The 20,826-nt window shown below is 47.7% G+C and overlaps 19 non-coding genes across 19 annotated transcripts; all 19 read left to right on the top strand.

Moving 5' to 3' along the window:
* Nucleotides 1-878: 878 nt before the first annotated feature.
* On the top strand, nt 879-950 carry trnac-gca (transfer RNA cysteine (anticodon GCA)). Its single transcript has one exon. It is a non-coding gene; the product is annotated as a tRNA-Cys (tRNA).
* Nucleotides 951-1,806: 856 nt separating this feature from the next.
* trnam-cau (transfer RNA methionine (anticodon CAU)) lies at nt 1,807-1,879 on the top strand. The gene has a single exon. It is a non-coding gene; the product is annotated as a tRNA-Met (tRNA).
* Nucleotides 1,880-3,078: 1,199 nt separating this feature from the next.
* Nucleotides 3,079-3,150, top strand: trnac-gca (transfer RNA cysteine (anticodon GCA)). Its single transcript has one exon. It is a non-coding gene; the product is annotated as a tRNA-Cys (tRNA).
* Nucleotides 3,151-3,990: 840 nt separating this feature from the next.
* Nucleotides 3,991-4,063, top strand: trnam-cau (transfer RNA methionine (anticodon CAU)). Its single transcript has one exon. It is a non-coding gene; the product is annotated as a tRNA-Met (tRNA).
* Nucleotides 4,064-5,262: 1,199 nt separating this feature from the next.
* trnac-gca (transfer RNA cysteine (anticodon GCA)) lies at nt 5,263-5,334 on the top strand. The gene has a single exon. It is a non-coding gene; the product is annotated as a tRNA-Cys (tRNA).
* Nucleotides 5,335-6,174: 840 nt separating this feature from the next.
* On the top strand, nt 6,175-6,247 carry trnam-cau (transfer RNA methionine (anticodon CAU)). The gene has a single exon. It is a non-coding gene; the product is annotated as a tRNA-Met (tRNA).
* Nucleotides 6,248-7,434: 1,187 nt separating this feature from the next.
* On the top strand, nt 7,435-7,506 carry trnac-gca (transfer RNA cysteine (anticodon GCA)). Its single transcript has one exon. It is a non-coding gene; the product is annotated as a tRNA-Cys (tRNA).
* Nucleotides 7,507-8,346: 840 nt separating this feature from the next.
* On the top strand, nt 8,347-8,419 carry trnam-cau (transfer RNA methionine (anticodon CAU)). Its single transcript has one exon. It is a non-coding gene; the product is annotated as a tRNA-Met (tRNA).
* Nucleotides 8,420-9,618: 1,199 nt separating this feature from the next.
* Nucleotides 9,619-9,690, top strand: trnac-gca (transfer RNA cysteine (anticodon GCA)). Its single transcript has one exon. It is a non-coding gene; the product is annotated as a tRNA-Cys (tRNA).
* Nucleotides 9,691-10,546: 856 nt separating this feature from the next.
* Nucleotides 10,547-10,619, top strand: trnam-cau (transfer RNA methionine (anticodon CAU)). Its single transcript has one exon. It is a non-coding gene; the product is annotated as a tRNA-Met (tRNA).
* Nucleotides 10,620-11,806: 1,187 nt separating this feature from the next.
* Nucleotides 11,807-11,878, top strand: trnac-gca (transfer RNA cysteine (anticodon GCA)). Its single transcript has one exon. It is a non-coding gene; the product is annotated as a tRNA-Cys (tRNA).
* An 856-nt stretch (nt 11,879-12,734) lies between these two features.
* Nucleotides 12,735-12,807, top strand: trnam-cau (transfer RNA methionine (anticodon CAU)). The gene has a single exon. It is a non-coding gene; the product is annotated as a tRNA-Met (tRNA).
* Nucleotides 12,808-13,998: 1,191 nt separating this feature from the next.
* On the top strand, nt 13,999-14,070 carry trnac-gca (transfer RNA cysteine (anticodon GCA)). The gene has a single exon. It is a non-coding gene; the product is annotated as a tRNA-Cys (tRNA).
* An 856-nt stretch (nt 14,071-14,926) lies between these two features.
* Nucleotides 14,927-14,999, top strand: trnam-cau (transfer RNA methionine (anticodon CAU)). Its single transcript has one exon. It is a non-coding gene; the product is annotated as a tRNA-Met (tRNA).
* A 1,195-nt stretch (nt 15,000-16,194) lies between these two features.
* Nucleotides 16,195-16,266, top strand: trnac-gca (transfer RNA cysteine (anticodon GCA)). Its single transcript has one exon. It is a non-coding gene; the product is annotated as a tRNA-Cys (tRNA).
* An 856-nt stretch (nt 16,267-17,122) lies between these two features.
* Nucleotides 17,123-17,195, top strand: trnam-cau (transfer RNA methionine (anticodon CAU)). The gene has a single exon. It is a non-coding gene; the product is annotated as a tRNA-Met (tRNA).
* Nucleotides 17,196-18,394: 1,199 nt separating this feature from the next.
* On the top strand, nt 18,395-18,466 carry trnac-aca (transfer RNA cysteine (anticodon ACA)). Its single transcript has one exon. It is a non-coding gene; the product is annotated as a tRNA-Cys (tRNA).
* An 856-nt stretch (nt 18,467-19,322) lies between these two features.
* Nucleotides 19,323-19,395, top strand: trnam-cau (transfer RNA methionine (anticodon CAU)). The gene has a single exon. It is a non-coding gene; the product is annotated as a tRNA-Met (tRNA).
* A 1,199-nt stretch (nt 19,396-20,594) lies between these two features.
* trnac-gca (transfer RNA cysteine (anticodon GCA)) lies at nt 20,595-20,666 on the top strand. The gene has a single exon. It is a non-coding gene; the product is annotated as a tRNA-Cys (tRNA).
* The last annotated feature ends 160 nt before the right edge of the window (nt 20,667-20,826 follow it).

The raw sequence follows: 20,826 nt of genomic DNA, 5'->3' as shown, positions 1-20,826 counted from the left end.
TTGTTACAGCAGCACTTTATCAGACATGCAAAAAGAAAAACACATACTGTGCAACATGTAATAGAATTTAAAAAATCCAAAGAACAAGCCGACTTTTCGATGTACACATACAACATGTAACAATAAAAAAGTATCTATTTTTTATCGGATATATGCTTTGTACAGGTGAATGTGCATTAATCGTGCTAAGAACATGAATTGTAATGAATGCAAATAAGAAAACTGGGCAAAAGTGGCAGGACTGAATAGAAGAGAAACAAACCAACCAACAAGCAAATAAATAAATAAATAAATAAATAAATGCTGATTTCGTCCCCCAAATCCTTCAGAATTTTCAGCGTCGCTTTCAAGCTCAGAATGCCTCGTTTTTCCACGTGTCAAAGATTTACTGTTGGATTCTATTGTGACATCTTGCTGGACTTCGCCATTAGGAGACGGGGTGGTCGTGGCCACGAAGGGAAGCACGTGGTGGGCAACAATCCGCTAATAGGCGGGGGCATTCCAGCGATGCTTGATTGGTGTTAATGGGCCCAAAATGTGCCGAGAAAACATTTACACCACACCAGCTTGTACTGTTGACGCAAAGCAGGTAGGCTCGGTCCAAGGATTCATGCCGTCCGTGTCAAATTCAGACCGCACCGTCCATGTGTCTCGGAATAAATCGATTTTGATCAGAGCAGGCTACGTTTCAGCAGTATTCCCCTGTCCACTTTGATGCAAATCGAGAGGTCAAGGGTTAAGTCCGTTTGCCCCCTGTCTGGCTCATGCCTGCGTTAAGTTCCCGTGAACTGCGGCGCGCCGATCGTTGGTTTGAAGAGCTTGGCAACGATCGCGCCCTGCGACAATACGTCAGACATCGGAAAAGGCTGAGCTGTCTTGGGGGTGTAGCTCAGTGGTAGAGCATTTGACTGCAGATCAAGAGGTCCCCGGTTCAAATCCGAGCACCCCCTGCCTCAGTCGGTTCAGAGTGGTTTTAAGTGCTTTCCACTCTCAACCGTTCATATGGTCAAGATGCTGGAGGAGCTTGTGCGTTCCTTCCCTGGCACCGCAAAGTGTGGCTTTTGCTGCCAAAATGACGGCACGATCCACAAATCGTTGGCATGGTTTGGTCGCGCGTTTTCAGTGTCGCTTTCCTGCTGTGAATGCCCTGTTTTTCCACGCGTCGAAGATTTCCTTTCGGATCTGGTGACTGGGAAGAACACTGAAGTCATTGTCCTGGTCATGAAACCAGCTGGAGATGACTTTCGCCTTGTGACATGGCGCGTTAGTTCGTGCCGGATTTCGCAATTAGGAGACGGGCTGGTCGTGGCCACGAAGGGGTGCACGTGGTTGGCAACAGTACGCTAATAGGCTGGGGCATTCCAGCGATGGATGCTTGATTGGTGTGAATGGGCCCAAAATGTGCCGAGATAACATTTACACCACACCGTTGCACCAGCTTGTGCTGTTGACGCAAAGCAGGTAGGGTCGTTCCAAGGATTCATGCCGTCCGTGCCAAATTCAGACCTCACGGTCCACGTGTCTCGGAATAAATCGATTTTGATCAGAGCGGGCTACGTTTCGGCAGTCTTCCCCTGTCCAGTTTTTGTGACGCTAAGCCCGTTTCAACCTCGGGCTCGTGTTCTTGGCTGTTTACGTAATTGCAATAATGATGGTGACATTGCCTTGTGACACGCTTGATGTGCAGGGGCACTCAATTCTATTTCAATTGAAAGTCAAGAAACATGGGTCGGACAGCACAACCTCTTGACCAAGTGCGCATTTTCTAGTCGACGGGGAGAATCACGGAACGGCTCCTGGCTCTCGGCCTCGTTAGCGCAGTAGGGAGCGTGTCAGTCTCATAATCTGAAGGTCGTGAGTTCGATCCTCACACGAGGCAGCAGAGCTTTTGAGGAAGGAGCGACTATTGGACGAGGAGACTTGGCTTGGTGAAAATACATACAAAGGTCACGAAAACGTGAAGTTCATTTTTGCTTTAAAAGTCAAGAACAATGGGTACACCTGCGCTATCTGTTCAGTGCAAGTAATCTGACACCAATTTATCTCTTGAGCCTAATGCCTATGTCGATTTAAAGTGCCTGGCAGATTGTGTCGCTCAATCAGAAGTGAACCGCTGAGTGGCAGGAAGTTTGTTTTCCGCCCTGTCTCAGACAGAAAGATAGATTCACTTTATTGATCCCAAGCTGGGAGATTGTTTTGTTACAGCAGCACTTTATCAGACATGCAAAAAGAAAAACACATACTGTGCAACATGTAATAGAATTTAAAAAATCCAAAGAACAAGCCGACTTTTCGACGTACACATACAACATGTAACAATAAAAAAGTATCTATTTTTTATCGGATATATGCTTTGTACAGGTGAATGTGCATTAATCGTGCTAAGAACATGAATTGTAATGAATGCAAATAAGAAAACTGGGCAAAAGTGGCAGGACTGAATAGAAGAGAAACAAACCAACCAACAAGCAAATAAATAAATAAATTAATTAATAAATAAATGCTGATTTCGTCCCCCAAATCCTTCAGAATTTTCAGCGTCGCTTTCAAGCTCAGAATGCCTCGTTTTTCCACGTGTCAAAGATTTACTGTTGGATTCTATTGTGACATCTTGCTGGACTTCGCCATTAGGAGACGGGGTGGTCGTGGCCACGAAGGGAAGCACGTGGTGGGCACCAATCCGCTAATAGGCGGGGGCATTCCAGCGATGCTTGATTGGTGTTAATGGGCCCAAAATGTGCCGAGAAAACATTTACACCACACCAGCTTGTACTGTTGACGCAAAGCAGGTAGGCTCGGTCCAAGGATTCATGCCGTCCATGTCAAATTCAGACCGCACCGTCCATGTGTCTCGGAATAAATCGATTTTGATCAGAGCAGGCTACGTTTCAGCAGTATTCCCCTGTCCACTTTGATGCAAATCGAGAGGTCAAGGGTTAAGTCCGTTTGCCCCCTGTCTGGCTCATGCCTGCGTTAAGTTCCCGTGAACTGCGGCGCGCCGATCGTTGGTTTGAAGAGCTTGGCAACGATCGCGCCCTGCGACAATACGCCAGACATCGGAAAAGGCTGAGCTGTCTTGGGGGTGTAGCTCAGTGGTAGAGCATTTGACTGCAGATCAAGAGGTCCCCGGTTCAAATCCGAGCACCCCCTGCCTCAGTTGGTTCAGAGTGGTTTTAAGTGCTTTCCACTCTCAACCGTTCTTATGGTCAAGATGCTGGAGGAGCTTGTGCGTTCCTTCCCTGGCACCGCAAAGTGTGGCTTTTGCTGCCAAAATGACGGCACGATCCACAAATCGTTGGCATGGTTTGGTCACGCGTTTTCAGTGTCGCTTTCCTGCTGTGAATGCCCTGTTTTTCCACGCGTCGAAGATTTCCTTTCAGATCTGGTGACTGGGAAGAACACTGAAGTCATTGTCCTGTTCATGAAACCAGCTGAAGATGACTTTCGCCTTGTGACATGGCGATTTCGCAATTAGGAGACGGGCTGGTCGTGGCCACGAAGGGGTGCACGTGGTCGGCAACAGTACGCTAATAGGCTGGGGCATTCCAGCGATGGATGCTTGATTGGTGTGAATGGGCCCAAAATGTGCCGAGATAACATTTACACCACACCGTTGCACCAGCTTGTGCTGTTGACGCAAAGCAGGTAGGGTCGTTCCAAGGATTCATGCCGTCCGTGCCAAATTCAGACCTCACGGTCCACGTGTCTCGGAATAAATCGATTTTGATCAGAGCGGGCTACGTTTCGGCAGTCTTCCCCTGTCCAGTTTTTGTGACGCTAAGCCCGTTTCAACCTCGGGCTCGTGTTCTTGGCTGTTTACGTAATTGCAATAATGATGGTGACATTGCCTTGTGACACGCTTGATGTGCAGGGGCACTCAATTCTATTTCAATTGAAAGTCAAGAAACATGGGTCGGACAGCACAACCTCTTGACCAAGTGCGCATTTTCTAGTCGACGGGGAGAATCACGGAATGGCACCTGGCTCTCGGCCTCGTTAGCGCAGTAGGGAGCGTGTCAGTCTCATAATCTGAAGGTCGTGAGTTCGATCCTCACACGAGGCAGCAGAGCTTTTGAGGAAGGAGCGACTATTGGACGAGGAGACTTGGCTTGGTGAAAATACATACAAAGGTCACGAAAACGTGAAGTTCATTTTTGCTTTAAAAGTCAAGAACAATGGGTAGACCTGCGCTATCTGTTCAGTGCAAGTAATCTGACACCAATTTATCTCTTGAGCCTAATGCCTATGTCGATTTAAAGTGCCTGGCAGATTGTGTCGCTCAATCAGAAGTGAACCGCTGAGTGGCAGGAAGTTTGTTTTCCGCCCTGTCTCAGACAGAAAGATAGATTCACTTTATTGATCCCAAGCTGGGAGATTGTTTTGTTACAGCAGCACTTTATCAGACATGCAAAAAGAAAAACACATACTGTGCAACATGTAATAGAATTTAAAAAATCCAAAGAACAAGCCGACTTTTCGACGTACACATACAACATGTAACAATAAAAAAGTATCTATTTTTTATCGGATATATGCTTTGTACAGGTGAATGTGCATTAATCGTGCTAAGAACATGAATTGTAATGAATGCAAATAAGAAAACTGGGCAAAAGTGGCAGGACTGAATAGAAGAGAAACAAACCAACCAACAAGCAAATAAATAAATAAATAAATAAATAAATAAATGCTGATTTCGTCCCCCAAATCCTTCAGAATTTTCAGCGTCGCTTTCAAGCTCAGAATGCCTCGTTTTTCCACGTGTCAAAGATTTACTGTTGGATTCTATTGTGACATCTTGCTGGACTTCGCCATTAGGAGACGGGGTGGTCGTGGCCACGAAGGGAAGCACGTGGTGGGCACCAATCCGCTAATAGGCGGGGGCATTCCAGCGATGCTTGATTGGTGTTAATGGGCCCAAAATGTGCCGAGAAAACATTTACACCACACCAGCTTGTACTGTTGACGCAAAGCAGGTAGGCTCGGTCCAAGGATTCATGCCGTCCGTGTCAAATTCAGACCGCACCGTCCATGTGTCTCGGAATAAATCGATTTTGATCAGAGCAGGCTACGTTTCAGCAGTATTCCCCTGTCCACTTTGATGCAAATCGAGAGGTCAAGGGTTAAGTCCGTTTGCCCCCTGTCTGGCTCATGCCTGCGTTAAGTTCCCGTGAACTGCGGCGCGCCGATCGTTGGTTTGAAGAGCTTGGCAACGATCGCGCCCTGCGACAATACGCCAGACATCGGAAAAGGCTGAGCTGTCTTGGGGGTGTAGCTCAGTGGTAGAGCATTTGACTGCAGATCAAGAGGTCCCCGGTTCAAATCCGAGCACCCCCTGCCTCAGTTGGTTCAGAGTGGTTTTAAGTGCTTTCCACTCTCAACCGTTCTTATGGTCAAGATGCTGGAGGAGCTTGTGCGTTCCTTCCCTGGCACCGCAAAGTGTGGCTTTTGCTGCCAAAATGACGGCACGATCCACAAATCGTTGGCATGGTTTGGTCACGCGTTTTCAGTGTCGCTTTCCTGCTGTGAATGCCCTGTTTTTCCACGCGTCGAAGATTTCCTTTCGGATCTGGTGACTGGGAAGAACACTGAAGTCATTGTCCTGTTCATGAAACCAGCTGGAGATGACTTTCGCCTTGTGACATGGCGATTTCGCAATTAGGAGACGGGCTGGTCGTGGCCACGAAGGGGTGCACGTGGTCGGCAACAGTACGCTAATAGGCTGGGGCATTCCAGCGATGGATGCTTGATTGGTGTGAATGGGCCCAAAATGTGCCGAGATAACATTTACACCACACCGTTGCACCAGCTTGTGCTGTTGACGCAAAGCAGGTAGGGTCGTTCCAAGGATTCATGCCGTCCGTGCCAAATTCAGACCTCACGGTCCACGTGTCTCGGAATAAATCGATTTTGATCAGAGCGGGCTACGTTTCGGCAGTCTTCCCCTGTCCAGTTTTTGTGACGCTAAGCCCGTTTCAACCTCGGGCTCGTGTTCTTGGCTGTTTACGTAATTGCAATAATGATGGTGACATTGCCTTGTGACACGCTTGATGTGCAGGGGCACTCAATTCTATTTCAATTGAAAGTCAAGAAACATGGGTCGGACAGCACAACCTCTTGACCAAGTGCGCATTTTCTAGTCGACGGGGAGAATCACGGAACGGCTCCTGGCTCTCGGCCTCGTTAGCGCAGTAGGGAGCGTGTCAGTCTCATAATCTGAAGGTCGTGAGTTCGATCCTCACACGAGGCAGCAGAGCTTTTGAGGAAGGAGCGACTATTGGACGAGGAGACTTGGCTTGGTGAAAATACATACAAAGGTCACGAAAACGTGAAGTTCATTTTTGCTTTAAAAGTCAAGAACAATGGGTAGACCTGCGCTATCTGTTCAGTGCAAGTAATCTGACACCAATTTATCTCTTGAGCCTAATGCCTATGTCGATTTAAAGTGCCTGGCAGATTGTGTCGCTCAATCAGAAGTGAACCGCTGAGTGGCAGGAAGTTTGTTTTCCGCCCTGTCTCAGACAGAAAGATAGATTCACTTTATTGATCCCAAGCTGGGAGATTGTTTTGTTACAGCAGCACTTTATCAGACATGCAAAAAGAAAAACACATACTGTGCAACATGTAATAGAATTTAAAAAATCCAAAGAACAAGCCGACTTTTCGACGTACACATACAACATGTAACAATAAAAAAGTATCTATTTTTTATCGGATATATGCTTTGTACAGGTGAATGTGCATTAATCGTGCTAAGAACATGAATTGTAATGAATGCAAATAAGAAAACTGGGCAAAAGTGGCAGGACTGAATAGAAGAGAAACAAACCAACCAACAAGCAAATAAATAAATAAATAAATGCTGATTTCGTCCCCCAAATCCTTCAGAATTTTCAGCGTCGCTTTCAAGCTCAGAATGCCTCGTTTTTCCACGTGTCAAAGATTTACTGTTGGATTCTATTGTGACATCTTGCTGGACTTCGCCATTAGGAGACGGGGTGGTCGTGGCCACGAAGGGAAGCACGTGGTGGGCACCAATCCGCTAATAGGCGGGGGCATTCCAGCGATGCTTGATTGGTGTTAATGGGCCCAAAATGTGCCGAGAAAACATTTACACCACACCAGCTTGTACTGTTGACGCAAAGCAGGTAGGCTCGGTCCAAGGATTCATGCCGTCCGTGTCAAATTCAGACCGCACCGTCCATGTGTCTCGGAATAAATCGATTTTGATCAGAGCAGGCTACGTTTCAGCAGTATTCCCCTGTCCACTTTGATGCAAATCGAGAGGTCAAGGGTTAAGTCCGTTTGCCCCCTGTCTGGCTCATGCCTGCGTTAAGTTCCCGTGAACTGCGGCGCGCCGATCGTTGGTTTGAAGAGCTTGGCAACGATCGCGCCCTGCGACAATACGCCAGACATCGGAAAAGGCTGAGCTGTCTTGGGGGTGTAGCTCAGTGGTAGAGCATTTGACTGCAGATCAAGAGGTCCCCGGTTCAAATCCGAGCACCCCCTGCCTCAGTTGGTTCAGAGTGGTTTTAAGTGCTTTCCACTCTCAACCGTTCTTATGGTCAAGATGGTGGAGGGGCTTGTGCGTTCCTTCCCTGGCGCCGCAAAGTGTGGCTTTTGCTGCCAAAATGACGGCACGATCCACAAATCTTTGGCATGGTTTGGTCACGCGTTTTCAGTGTCGCTTTTCTGCTGTGAATGCCCTGTTTTTCCACGCGTCGAAGATTTCCTTTCGGATCTGGTGACTGGGAAGAACACTGAAGTCATTGTCCTGTTCATGAAACCAGCTGGAGATGACTTTCGCCTTGTGACATGGCGATTTCGCAATTAGGAGACGGGCTGGTCGTGGCCACGAAGGGGTGCACGTGGTCGGCAACAGTACGCTAATAGGCTGGGGCATTCCAGCGATGGATGCTTGATTGGTGTGAATGGGCCCAAAATGTGCCGAGATAACATTTACACCACACCGTTGCACCAGCTTGTGCTGTTGACGCAAAGCAGGTAGGGTCGTTCCAAGGATTCATGCCGTCCGTGCCAAATTCAGACCTCACGGTCCACGTGTCTCGGAATAAATCGATTTTGATCAGAGCGGGCTACGTTTCGGCAGTCTTCCCCTGTCCAGTTTTTGTGACGCTAAGCCCGTTTCAACCTCGGGCTCGTGTTCTTGGCTGTTTACGTAATTGCAATAATGATGGTGACATTGCCTTGTGACACGCTTGATGTGCAGGGACACTCAATTCTATTTCAATTGAAAGTCAAGAAACATGGGTCGGACAGCACAACCTCTTGACCAAGTGCGCATTTTCTAGTTGACGGGGAGAATCACGGAACGGCACCTGGCTCTCGGCCTCGTTAGCGCAGTAGGGAGCGTGTCAGTCTCATAATCTGAAGGTCGTGAGTTCGATCCTCACACGAGGCAGCAGAGCTTTTGAGGAAGGAGCGACTATTGGACGAGGAGACTTGGCTTGGTGAAAATACATACAAAGATCACGAAAACGTGAAGTTCGTTTTTGCTTTAAAAGTCAAGAACAATGGGTAGACCTGCGCTATCTGTTCAGTGCAAGTAATCTGACACCAATTTATCTCTTGAGCCTAATGCCTATGTCGATTTAAAGTGCCTGGCAGATTGTGTCGCTCAATCAGAAGTGAACCGCTGAGTGGCAGGAAGTTTGTTTTCCGCCCTGTCTCAGACAGAAAGATAGATTCACTTTATTGATCCCAAGCTGGGAGATTGTTTTGTTACAGCAGCACTTTATCAGACATGCAAAAAGAAAAACACATACTGTGCAACATGTAATAGAATTTAAAAAATCCAAAGAACAAGCCGGCTTTTCGACGTACACATACAACATGTAACAATAAAAAAGTATCTATTTTTTATCGGATATATGCTTTGTACAGGTGAATGTGCATTAATCGTGCTAAGAACATGAATTGTAATGAATGCAAATAAGAAAACTGGGCAAAAGTGGCAGGACTGAATAGAAGAGAAACAAACCAACCAACAAGCTAATAAATAAATAAATAAATAAATAAATAAATGCTGATTTCGTCCCCCAAATCCTTCAGAATTTTCAGCGTCGCTTTCAAGCTCAGAATGCCTCGTTTTTCCACGTGTCAAAGATTTACTGTTGGATTCTATTGTGACATCTTGCTGGACTTCGCCATTAGGAGACGGGGTGGTCGTGGCCACGAAGGGAAGCACGTGGTGGGCACCAATCCACTAATAGGCGGGGGCATTCCAGCGATGCTTGATTGGTGTTAATGGGCCCAAAATGTGCCGAGAAAACATTTACACCACACCAGCTTGTACTGTTGACGCAAAGCAGGTAGGCTCGGTCCAAGGATTCATGCCGTCCGTGTCAAATTCAGACCGCACCGTCCATGTGTCTCGGAATAAATCGATTTTGATCAGAGCAGGCTACGTTTCAGCAGTATTCCCCTGTCCACTTTGATGCAAATCGAGAGGTCAAGGGTTAAGTCCGTTTGCCCCCTGTCTGGCTCATGCCTGCGTTAAGTTCCCGTGAACTGCGGCGCGCCGATCGTTGGTTTGAAGAGCTTGGCAACGATCGCGCCCTGCGACAATACGCCAGACATCGGAAAAGGCTGAGCTGTCTTGGGGGTGTAGCTCAGTGGTAGAGCATTTGACTGCAGATCAAGAGGTCCCCGGTTCAAATCCGAGCACCCCCTGCCTCAGTCGGTTCAGAGTGGTTTTAAGTGCTTTCCACTCTCAACCGTTCTTATGGTCAAGATGCTGGAGGGGCTTGTGCGTTCCTTCCCTGGCGCCGCAAAGTGTGGCTTTTGCTGCCAAAATGACGGCACGATCCACAAATCGTTGGCATGGTTTGGTCACGCGTTTTCAGTGTCGCTTTCCTGCTGTGAATGCCCTGTTTTTCCACGCGTCGAAGATTTCCTTTCGGATCTGGTGACTGGGAAGAACACTGAAGTCATTGTCCTGTTCATGAAACCAGCTGGAGATGACTTTCGCCTTGTGACATGGCGCGTTAGTTAGTGCCGGATTTCGCAATTAGGAGACGGGCTGGTCGTGGCCACGAAGGGGTGCACGTGGTCGGCAACAGTACGCTAATAGGCTGGGGCATTCCAGCGATGGATGCTTGATTGGTGTGAATGGGCCCAAAATGTGCCGAGATAACATTTACACCACACCGTTGCACCAGCTTGTGCTGTTGACGCAAAGCAGGTAGGGTCGTTCCAAGGATTCATGCCGTCCGTGCCAAATTCAGACCTCACGGTCCACGTGTCTCGGAATAAATCGATTTTGATCAGAGCGGGCTACGTTTCGGCAGTCTTCCCCTGTCCAGTTTTTGTGACGCTAAGCCCGTTTCAACCTCGGGCTCGTGTTCTTGGCTGTTTACGTAATTGCAATAATGATGGTGACATTGCCTTGTGACACGCTTGATGTGCAGGGGCACTCAATTCTATTTCAATTGAAAGTCAAGAAACATGGGTCGGACAGCACAACCTCTTGACCAAGTGCGCATTTTCTAGTCGACGGGGAGAATCACGGAACGGCACCTGGCTCTCGGCCTCGTTAGCGCAGTAGGGAGCGTGTCAGTCTCATAATCTGAAGGTCGTGAGTTCGATCCTCACACGAGGCAGCAGAGCTTTTGAGGAAGGAGCGACTATTGGACGAGGAGACTTGGCTTGGTGAAAATACATACAAAGGTCACGAAAACGTGAAGTTCATTTTTGCTTTAAAAGTCAAGAACAATGGGTACACCTGCGCTATCTGTTCAGTGCAAGTAATCTGACACCAATTTATCTCTTGAGCCTAATGCCTATGTCGATTTAAAGTGCCTGGCAGATTGTGTCGCTCAATCAGAAGTGAACCGCTGAGTGGCAGGAAGTTTGTTTTCCGCCCTGTCTCAGACAGAAAGATAGATTCACTTTATTGATCCCAAGCTGGGAGATTGTTTTGTTACAGCAGCACTTTATCAGACATGCAAAAAGAAAAACACATACTGTGCAACATGTAATAGAATTTAAAAAATCCAAAGAACAAGCCGACTTTTCGACGTACACATACAACATGTAACAATAAAAAAGTATCTATTTTTTATCGGATATATGCTTTGTACAGGTGAATGTGCATTAATCGTGCTAAGAACATGAATTGTAATGAATGCAAATAAGAAAACTGGGCAAAAGTGGCAGGACTGAATAGAAGAGAAACAAACCAACCAACAAGCAAATAAATAAATAAATAAATGCTGATTTCGTCCCCCAAATCCTTCAGAATTTTCAGCGTCGCTTTCAAGCTCAGAATGCCTCGTTTTTCCACGTGTCAAAGATTTACTGTTGGATTCTATTGTGACATCTTGCTGGACTTCGCCATTAGGAGACGGGGTGGTCGTGGCCACGAAGGGAAGCACGTGGTGGGCACCAATCCGCTAATAGGCGGGGGCATTCCAGCGATGCTTGATTGGTGTTAATGGGCCCAAAATGTGCCGAGAAAACATTTACACCACACCAGCTTGTACTGTTGACGCAAAGCAGGTAGGCTCGGTCCAAGGATTCATGCCGTCCGTGTCAAATTCAGACCGCACCGTCCATGTGTCTCGGAATAAATCGATTTTGATCAGAGCAGGCTACGTTTCAGCAGTATTCCCCTGTCCACTTTGATGCAAATCGAGAGGTCAAGGGTTAAGTCCGTTTGCCCCCTGTCTGGCTCATGCCTGCGTTAAGTTCCCGTGAACTGCGGCGCGCCGATCGTTGGTTTGAAGAGCTTGGCAACGATCGCTCCCTGCGACAATACGCCAGACATCGGAAAAGGCTGAGCTGTCTTGGGGGTGTAGCTCAGTGGTAGAGCATTTGACTGCAGATCAAGAGGTCCCCGGTTCAAATCCGAGCACCCCCTGCCTCAGTCGGTTCAGAGTGGTTTTAAGTGCTTTCCACTCTCAACCGTTCTTATGGTCAAGATGCTGGAGGGGCTTGTGCGTTCCTTCCCTGGCGCCGCAAAGTGTGGCTTTTGCTGCCAAAATGACGGCACGATCCACAAATCGTTGGCATGGTTTGGTCACGCGTTTTCAGTGTCGCTTTCCTGCTGTGAATGCCCTGTTTTTCCACGCGTCGAAGATTTCCTTTCGGATCTGGTGACTGGGAAGAACACTGAAGTCATTGTCCTGTTCATGAAACCAGCTGGAGATGACTTTCGCCTTGTGACATGGCGCGTTAGTTAGTGCCGGATTTCGCAATTAGGAGACGGGCTGGTCGTGGCCACGAAGGGGTGCACGTGGTCGGCAACAGTACGCTAATAGGCTGGGGCATTCCAGCGATGGATGCTTGATTGGTGTGAATGGGCCCAAAATGTGCCGAGATAACATTTACACCACACCGTTGCACCAGCTTGTGCTGTTGACGCAAAGCAGGTAGGGTCGTTCCAAGGATTCATGCCGTCCGTGCCAAATTCAGACCTCACGGTCCACGTGTCTCGGAATAAATCGATTTTGATCAGAGCGGGCTACGTTTCGGCAGTCTTCCCCTGTCCAGTTTTTGTGACGCTAAGCCCGTTTCAACCTCGGGCTCGTGTTCTTGGCTGTTTACGTAATTGCAATAATGATGGTGACATTGCCTTGTGACACGCTTGATGTGCAGGGGCACTCAATTCTATTTCAATTGAAAGTCAAGAAACATGGGTCGGACAGCACAACCTCTTGACCAAGTGCGCATTTTCTAGTCGACGGGGAGAATCACGGAACGGCACCTGGCTCTCGGCCTCGTTAGCGCAGTAGGGAGCGTGTCAGTCTCATAATCTGAAGGTCGTGAGTTCGATCCTCACACGAGGCAGCAGAGCTTTTGAGGAAGGAGCGACTATTGGACGAGGAGACTTGGCTTGGTGAAAATACATACAAAGGTCACGAAAACGTGAAGTTCATTTTTGCTTTAAAAGTCAAGAACAATGGGTAGACCTGCGCTATCTGTTCAGTGCAAGTAATCTGACACCAATTTATCTCTTGAGCCTAATGCCTATGTCGATTTAAAGTGCCTGGCAGATTGTGTCGCTCAATCAGAAGTGAACCGCTGAGTGGCAGGAAGTTTGTTTTCCGCCCTGTCTCAGACAGAAAGATAGATTCACTTTATTGATCCCAAGCTGGGAGATTGTTTTGTTACAGCAGCACTTTATCAGACATGCAAAAAGAAAAACACATACTGTGCAACATGTAATAGAATTTAAAAAATCCAAAGAACAAGCCGACTTTTCGACGTACACATACAACATGTAACAATAAAAAAGTATCTATTTTTTATCGGATATATGCTTTGTACAGGTGAATGTGCATTAATCGTGCTAAGAACATGAATTGTAATGAATGCAAATAAGAAAACTGGGCAAAAGTGGCAGGACTGAATAGAAGAGAAACAAACCAACCAACAAGCAAATAAATAAATAAATAAATAAATGCTGATTTCGTCCCCCAAATCCTTCAGAATTTTCAGCGTCGCTTTCAAGCTCAGAATGCCTCGTTTTTCCACGTGTCAAAGATTTACTGTTGGATTCTATTGTGACATCTTGCTGGACTTCGCCATTAGGAGACGGGGTGGTCGTGGCCACGAAGGGAAGCACGTGGTGGGCACCAATCCGCTAATAGGCGGGGGCATTCCAGCGATGCTTGATTGGTGTTAATGGGCCCAAAATGTGCCGAGAAAACATTTACACCACACCAGCTTGTACTGTTGACGCAAAGCAGGTAGGCTCGGTCCAAGGATTCATGCCGTCCGTGTCAAATTCAGACCGCACCTTCCATGTGTCTCGGAATAAATCGATTTTGATCAGAGCAGGCTACGTTTCAGCAGTATTCCCCTGTCCACTTTGATGCAAATCGAGAGGTCAAGGGTTAAGTCCGTTTGCCCCCTGTCTGGCTCATGCCTGCGTTAAGTTCCCGTGAACTGCGGCGCGCCGATCGTTGGTTTGAAGAGCTTGGCAACGATCGCTCCCTGCGACAATACGCCAGACATCGGAAAAGGCTGAGCTGTCTTGGGGGTGTAGCTCAGTGGTAGAGCATTTGACTGCAGATCAAGAGGTCCCCGGTTCAAATCCGAGCACCCCCTGCCTCAGTCGGTTCAGAGTGGTTTTAAGTGCTTTCCACTCTCAACCGTTCTTATGGTCAAGATGCTGGAGGAGCTTGTGCGTTCCTTCCCTGGCACCGCAAAGTGTGGCTTTTGCTGCCAAAATGACGGCACGATCCACAAATCGTTGGCATGGCTTGGTCACGCGTTTTCAGTGTCGCTTTCCTGCTGTGAATGCCCTGTTTTTCCACGCGTCGAAGATTTCCTTTCGGATCTGGTGACTGGGAAGAACACTGAAGTCATTGTCCTGTTCATGAAACCAGCTGGAGATGACTTTCGCCTTGTGACATGGCGCGCTAGTTCGTGCCGGATTTCGCAATTAGGAGACGGGCTGGTCGTGGCCACGAAGGGGTGCACGTGGTCGGCAACAGTACGCTAATAGGCTGGGGCATTCCAGCGATGGATGCTTGATTGGTGTGAATGGGCCCAAAATGTGCCGAGATAACATTTACACCACACCGTTGCACCAGCTTGTGCTGTTGACGCAAAGCAGGTAGGGTCTTTCCAAGGATTCATGCCGTCCGTGCCAAATTCAGACCTCACGGTCCACGTGTCTCGGAATAAATCGATTTTGATCAGAGCGGGCTACGTTTCGGCAGTCTTCCCCTGTCCAGTTTTTGTGACGCTAAGCCCGTTTCAACCTCGGGCTCGTGTTCTTGGCTGTTTACGTAATTGCAATAATGATGGTGACATTGCCTTGTGACACGCTTGATGTGCAGGGGCACTCAATTCTATTTCAATTGAAAGTCAAGAAACATGGGTCGGACAGCACAACCTCTTGACCAAGTGCGCATTTTCTAGTCGACGGGGAGAATCACGGAACGGCACCTGACTCTCGGCCTCGTTAGCGCAGTAGGGAGCGTGTCAGTCTCATAATCTGAAGGTCGTGAGTTCGATCCTCACACGAGGCAGCAGAGCTTTTGAGGAAGGAGCGACTATTGGACGAGGAGACTTGGCTTGGTGAAAATACATACAAAGGTCACGAAAACGTGAAGTTCATTTTTGCTTTAAAAGTCAAGAACAATGGGTAGACCTGCGCTATCTGTTCAGTGCAAGTAATCTGACACCAATTTATCTCTTGAGCCTAATGCCTATGTCGATTTAAAGTGCCTGGCAGATTGTGTCGCTCAATCAGAAGTGAACCGCTGAGTGGCAGGAAGTTTGTTTTCCGCCCTGTCTCAGACAGAAAGATAGATTCACTTTATTGATCCCAAGCTGGGAGATTGTTTTGTTACAGCAGCACTTTATCAGACATGCAAAAAGAAAAACACATACTGTGCAACATGTAATAGAATTTAAAAAATCCAAAGAACAAGCCGACTTTTCGACGTACACATACAACATGTAACAATAAAAAAGTATCTATTTTTTATCGGATATATGCTTTGTACAGGTGAATGTGCATTAATCGTGCTAAGAACATGAATTGTAATGAATGCAAATAAGAAAACTGGGCAAAAGTGGCAGGACTGAATAGAAGAGAAACAAACCAACCAACAAGCTAATAAATAAATAAATAAATAAATAAATGCTGATTTCGTCCCCCAAATCCTTCAGAATTTTCAGCGTCGCTTTCAAGCTCAGAATGCCTCGTTTTTCCACGTGTCAAAGATTTACTGTTGGATTCTATTGTGACATCTTGCTGGACTTCGCCATTAGGAGACGGGGTGGTCGTGGCCACGAAGGGAAGCACGTGGTGGGCAACAATCCGCTAATAGGCGGGGGCATTCCAGCGATGCTTGATTGGTGTTAATGGGCCCAAAATGTGCCGAGAAAACATTTACACCACACCAGCTTGTACTGTTGACGCAAAGCAGGTAGGCTCGGTCCAAGGATTCATGCCGTCCGTGTCAAATTCAGACCGCACCGTCCATGTGTCTCGGAATAAATCGATTTTGATCAGAGCAGACTACGTTTCAGCAGTATTCCCCTGTCCACTTTGATGCAAATCGAGAGGTCAAGGGTTAAGTCCGTTTGCCCCCTGTCTGGCTCATGCCTGCGTTAAGTTCCCGTGAACTGCGGCGCGCCGATCGTTGGTTTGAAGAGCTTGGCAACGATCGCGCCCTGCGACAATACGCCAGACATCGGAAAAGGCTGAGCTGTCTTGGGGGTGTAGCTCAGTGGTAGAGCATTTGACTGCAGATCAAGAGGTCCCCGGTTCAAATCCGAGCACCCCCTGCCTCAGTTGGTTCAGAGTGGTTTTAAGTGCTTTCCACTCTCAACCGTTCATATGGTCAAGATGCTGGAGGGGCTTGTGCGTTCCTTCCCTGGCACCGCAAAATGTGGCTTTTGCTGCCAAAATGACGGCACGATCCACAAATCGTTGGCATGGTTTGGTCGCGCGTTTTCAGTGTCGCTTTCCTGCTGTGAATTCCCTGTTTTTCCACGCGTCGAAGATTTCCTTTCGGCTCTGGTGACTGGGAAGAACACTGAAGTCATTGTCCTGTTCATGAAACCAGCTGGAGATGACTTTCGCCTTGTGACATGGCGCGCTAGTTCGTGCCGGATTTCGCAATTAGGAGACGGGCTGGTCGTGGCCACGAAGGGGTGCACGTGGTCGGCAACAGTACGCTAATAGGCTGGGGCATTCCAGCGATGGATGCTTGATTGGTGTGAATGGGCCCAAAATGTGCCGAGATAACATTTACACCACACCGTTGCACCAGCTTGTGCTGTTGACGCAAAGCAGGTAGGGTCGTTCCAAGGATTCATGCCGTCCGTGCCAAATTCAGACCTCACGGTCCACGTGTCTCGGAATAAATCGATTTTGATCAGAGCGGGCTACGTTTCGGCAGTCTTCCCCTGTCCAGTTTTTGTGACGCTAAGCCCGTTTCAACCTCGGGCTCGTGTTCTTGGCTGTTTACGTAATTGCAATAATGATGGTGACATTGCCTTGTGACACGCTTGATGTGCAGGGGCACTCAATTCTATTTCAATTGAAAGTCAAGAAACATGGGTCGGACAGCACAACCTCTTGACCAAGTGCGCATTTTCTAGTCGACGGGGAGAATCACGGAACGGCACCAGGCTCTCGGCCTCGTTAGCGCAGTAGGGAGCGTGTCAGTCTCATAATCTGAAGGTCGTGAGTTCGATCCTCACACGAGGCAGCAGAGCTTTTGAGGAAGGAGCGACTATTGGATGAGGAGACTTGGCTTGGTGAAAATACATACAAAGGTCACGAAAACGTGAAGTTCATTTTTGCTTTAAAAGTCAAGAACAATGGGTAGACCTGCGCTATCTGTTCAGTGCAAGTAATCTGACACCAATTTATCTCTTGAGCCTAATGCCTATGTCGATTTAAAGTGCCTGGCAGATTGTGTCGCTCAATCAGAAGTGAACCGCTGAGTGGCAGGAAGTTTGTTTTCCGCCCTGTCTCAGACAGAAAGATAGATTCACTTTATTGATCCCAAGCTGGGAGATTGTTTTGTTACAGCAGCACTTTATCAGACATGCAAAAAGAAAAACACATACTGTGCAACATGTAATAGAATTTAAAAAATCCAAAGAACAAGCCGACTTTTCGACGTACACATACAACATGTAACAATAAAAAAGTATCTATTTTTTATCGGATATATGCTTTGTACAGGTGAATGTGCATTAATCGTGCTAAGAACATGAATTGTAATGAATGCAAATAAGAAAACTGGGCAAAAGTGGCAGGACTGAATAGAAGAGAAACAAACCAACCAACAAGCTAATAAATAAATAAATAAATAAATAAATAAATGCTGATTTCGTCCCCCAAATCCTTCAGAATTTTCAGCGTCGCTTTCAAGCTCAGAATGCCTCGTTTTTCCACGTGTCAAAGATTTACTGTTGGATTCTATTGTGACATCTTGCTGGACTTCGCCATTAGGAGACGGGGTGGTCGTGGCCACGAAGGGAAGCACGTGGTGGGCAACAATCCGCTAATAGGCGGGGGCATTCCAGCGATGCTTGATTGGTGTTAATGGGCCCAAAATGTGCCGAGAAAACATTTACACCACACCAGCTTGTACTGTTGACGCAAAGCAGGTAGGCTCGGTCCAAGGATTCATGCCGTCCGTGTCAAATTCAGACCGCACCGTCCATGTGTCTCGGAATAAATCGATTTTGATCAGAGCAGGCTACGTTTCAGCAGTATTCCCCTGTCCACTTTGATGCAAATCGAGAGGTCAAGGGTTAAGTCCGTTTGCCCCCTGTCTGGCTCATGCCTGCGTTAAGTTCCCGTGAACTGCGGCGCGCCGATCGTTGGTTTGAAGAGCTTGGCAACGATCGCGCCCTGCGAAAATACGCCAGACATCGGAAAAGGCTGAGCTGTCTTGGGGGTGTAGCTCAGTGGTAGAGCATTTGACTACAGATCAAGAGGTCCCCGGTTCAAATCCGAGCACCCCCTGCCTCAGTCGGTTCAGAGTGGTTTTAAGTGCTTTCCACTCTCAACCGTTCATATGGTCAAGATGCTGGAGGGGCTTGTGCGTTCCTTCCCTGGTGCCGCAAAGTGTGGCTTTTGCTGCCAAAATGACGGCACGATCCACAAATCGTTGGCATGGTTTGGTCACGCGTTTTCAGTGTCGCTTTCCTGCTGTGAATGCCCTGTTTTTCCACGCGTCGAAGATTTCCTTTCGGATCTGGTGACTGGGAAGAACACTGAAGTCATTGTCCTGTTCATGAAACCAGCTGGAGATGACTTTCGCCTTGTGACATGGCGCGCTAGTTCGTGCCGGATTTCGCAATTAGGAGACGGGCTGGTCGTGGCCACGAAGGGGTGCACGTGGTCGGCAACAGTACGCTAATAGGCTGGGGCATTCCAGCGATGGATGCTTGATTGGTGTGAATGGGCCCAAAATGTGCCGAGATAACATTTACACCACACCGTTGCACCAGCTTGTGCTGTTGACGCAAAGCAGGTAGGGTCGTTCCAAGGATTCATGCCGTCCGTGCCAAATTCAGACCTCACGGTCCACGTGTCTCGGAATAAATCGATTTTGATCAGAGCGGGCTACGTTTCGGCAGTCTTCCCCTGTCCAGTTTTTGTGACGCTAAGCCCGTTTCAACCTCGGGCTCGTGTTCTTGGCTGTTTACGTAATTGCAATAATGATGGTGACATTGCCTTGTGGCACGCTTGATGTGCAGGGGCACTCAATTCTATTTCAATTGAAAGTCAAGAAACATGGGTCGGACAGCACAACCTCTTGACCAAGTGCGCATTTTCTAGTCGACGGGGAGAATCACGGAACGGCACCTGGCTCTCGGCCTCGTTAGCGCAGTAGGGAGCGTGTCAGTCTCATAATCTGAAGGTCGTGAGTTCGATCCTCACACGAGGCAGCAGAGCTTTTGAGGAAGGAGCGACTATTGGACGAGGAGACTTGGCTTGGTGAAAATACATACAAAGGTCACGAAAACGTGAAGTTCGTTTTTGCTTTAAAAGTCAAGAACAATGGGTAGACCTGCGCTATCTGTTCAGTGCAAGTAATCTGACACCAATTTATCTCTTGAGCCTAATGCCTATGTCGATTTAAAGTGCCTGGCAGATTGTGTCGCTCAATCAGAAGTGAACCGCTGAGTGGCAGGAAGTTTGTTTTCCGCCCTGTCTCAGACAGAAAGATAGATTCACTTTATTGATCCCAAGCTGGGAGATTGTTTTGTTACAGCAGCACTTTATCAGACATGCAAAAAGAAAAACACATACTGTGCAACATGTAATAGAATTTAAAAAATCCAAAGAACAAGCCGGCTTTTCGACGTACACATACAACATGTAACAATAAAAAAGTATCTATTTTTTATCGGATATATGCTTTGTACAGGTGAATGTGCATTAATCGTGCTAAGAACATGAATTGTAATGAATGCAAATAAGAAAACTGGGCAAAAGTGGCAGGACTGAATAGAAGAGAAACAAACCAACCAACAAGCTAATAAATAAATAAATAAATAAATAAATAAATGCTGATTTCGTCCCCCAAATCCTTCAGAATTTTCAGCGTCGCTTTCAAGCTCAGAATGCCTCGTTTTTCCACGTGTCAAAGATTTACTGTTGGATTCTATTGTGACATCTTGCTGGACTTCGCCATTAGGAGACGGGGTGGTCGTGGCCACGAAGGGAAGCACGTGGTGGGCACCAATCCACTAATAGGCGGGGGCATTCCAGCGATGCTTGATTGGTGTTAATGGGCCCAAAATGTGCCGAGAAAACATTTACACCACACCAGCTTGTACTGTTGACGCAAAGCAGGTAGGCTCGGTCCAAGGATTCATGCCGTCCGTGTCAAATTCAGACCGCACCGTCCATGTGTCTCGGAATAAATCGATTTTGATCAGAGCAGGCTACGTTTCAGCAGTATTCCCCTGTCCACTTTGATGCAAATCGAGAGGTCAAGGGTTAAGTCCGTTTGCCCCCTGTCTGGCTCATGCCTGCGTTAAGTTCCCGTGAACTGCGGCGCGCCGATCGTTGGTTTGAAGAGCTTGGCAACGATCGCGCCCTGCGACAATACGCCAGACATCGGAAAAGGCTGAGCTGTCTTGGGGGTGTAGCTCAGTGGTAGAGCATTTGACTGCAGATCAAGAGGTCCCCGGTTCAAATCCGAGCACCCCCTGCCTCAGTCGGTTCAGAGTGGTTTTAAGTGCTTTCCACTCTCAACCGTTCTTATGGTCAAGATGCTGGAGGGGCTTGTGCGTTCCTTCCCTGGCGCCGCAAAGTGTGGCTTTTGCTGCCAAAATGACGGCACGATCCACAAATCGTTGGCATGGTTTGGT

The sequence above is a fragment of the Neoarius graeffei genome, chromosome 4, assembly GCF_027579695.1.
Source record: "Neoarius graeffei isolate fNeoGra1 chromosome 4, fNeoGra1.pri, whole genome shotgun sequence".
Taxonomy (NCBI): Eukaryota; Metazoa; Chordata; class Actinopteri; order Siluriformes; family Ariidae; genus Neoarius; species Neoarius graeffei.
This window is presented reverse-complemented; position numbering and strand designations above follow the sequence as displayed.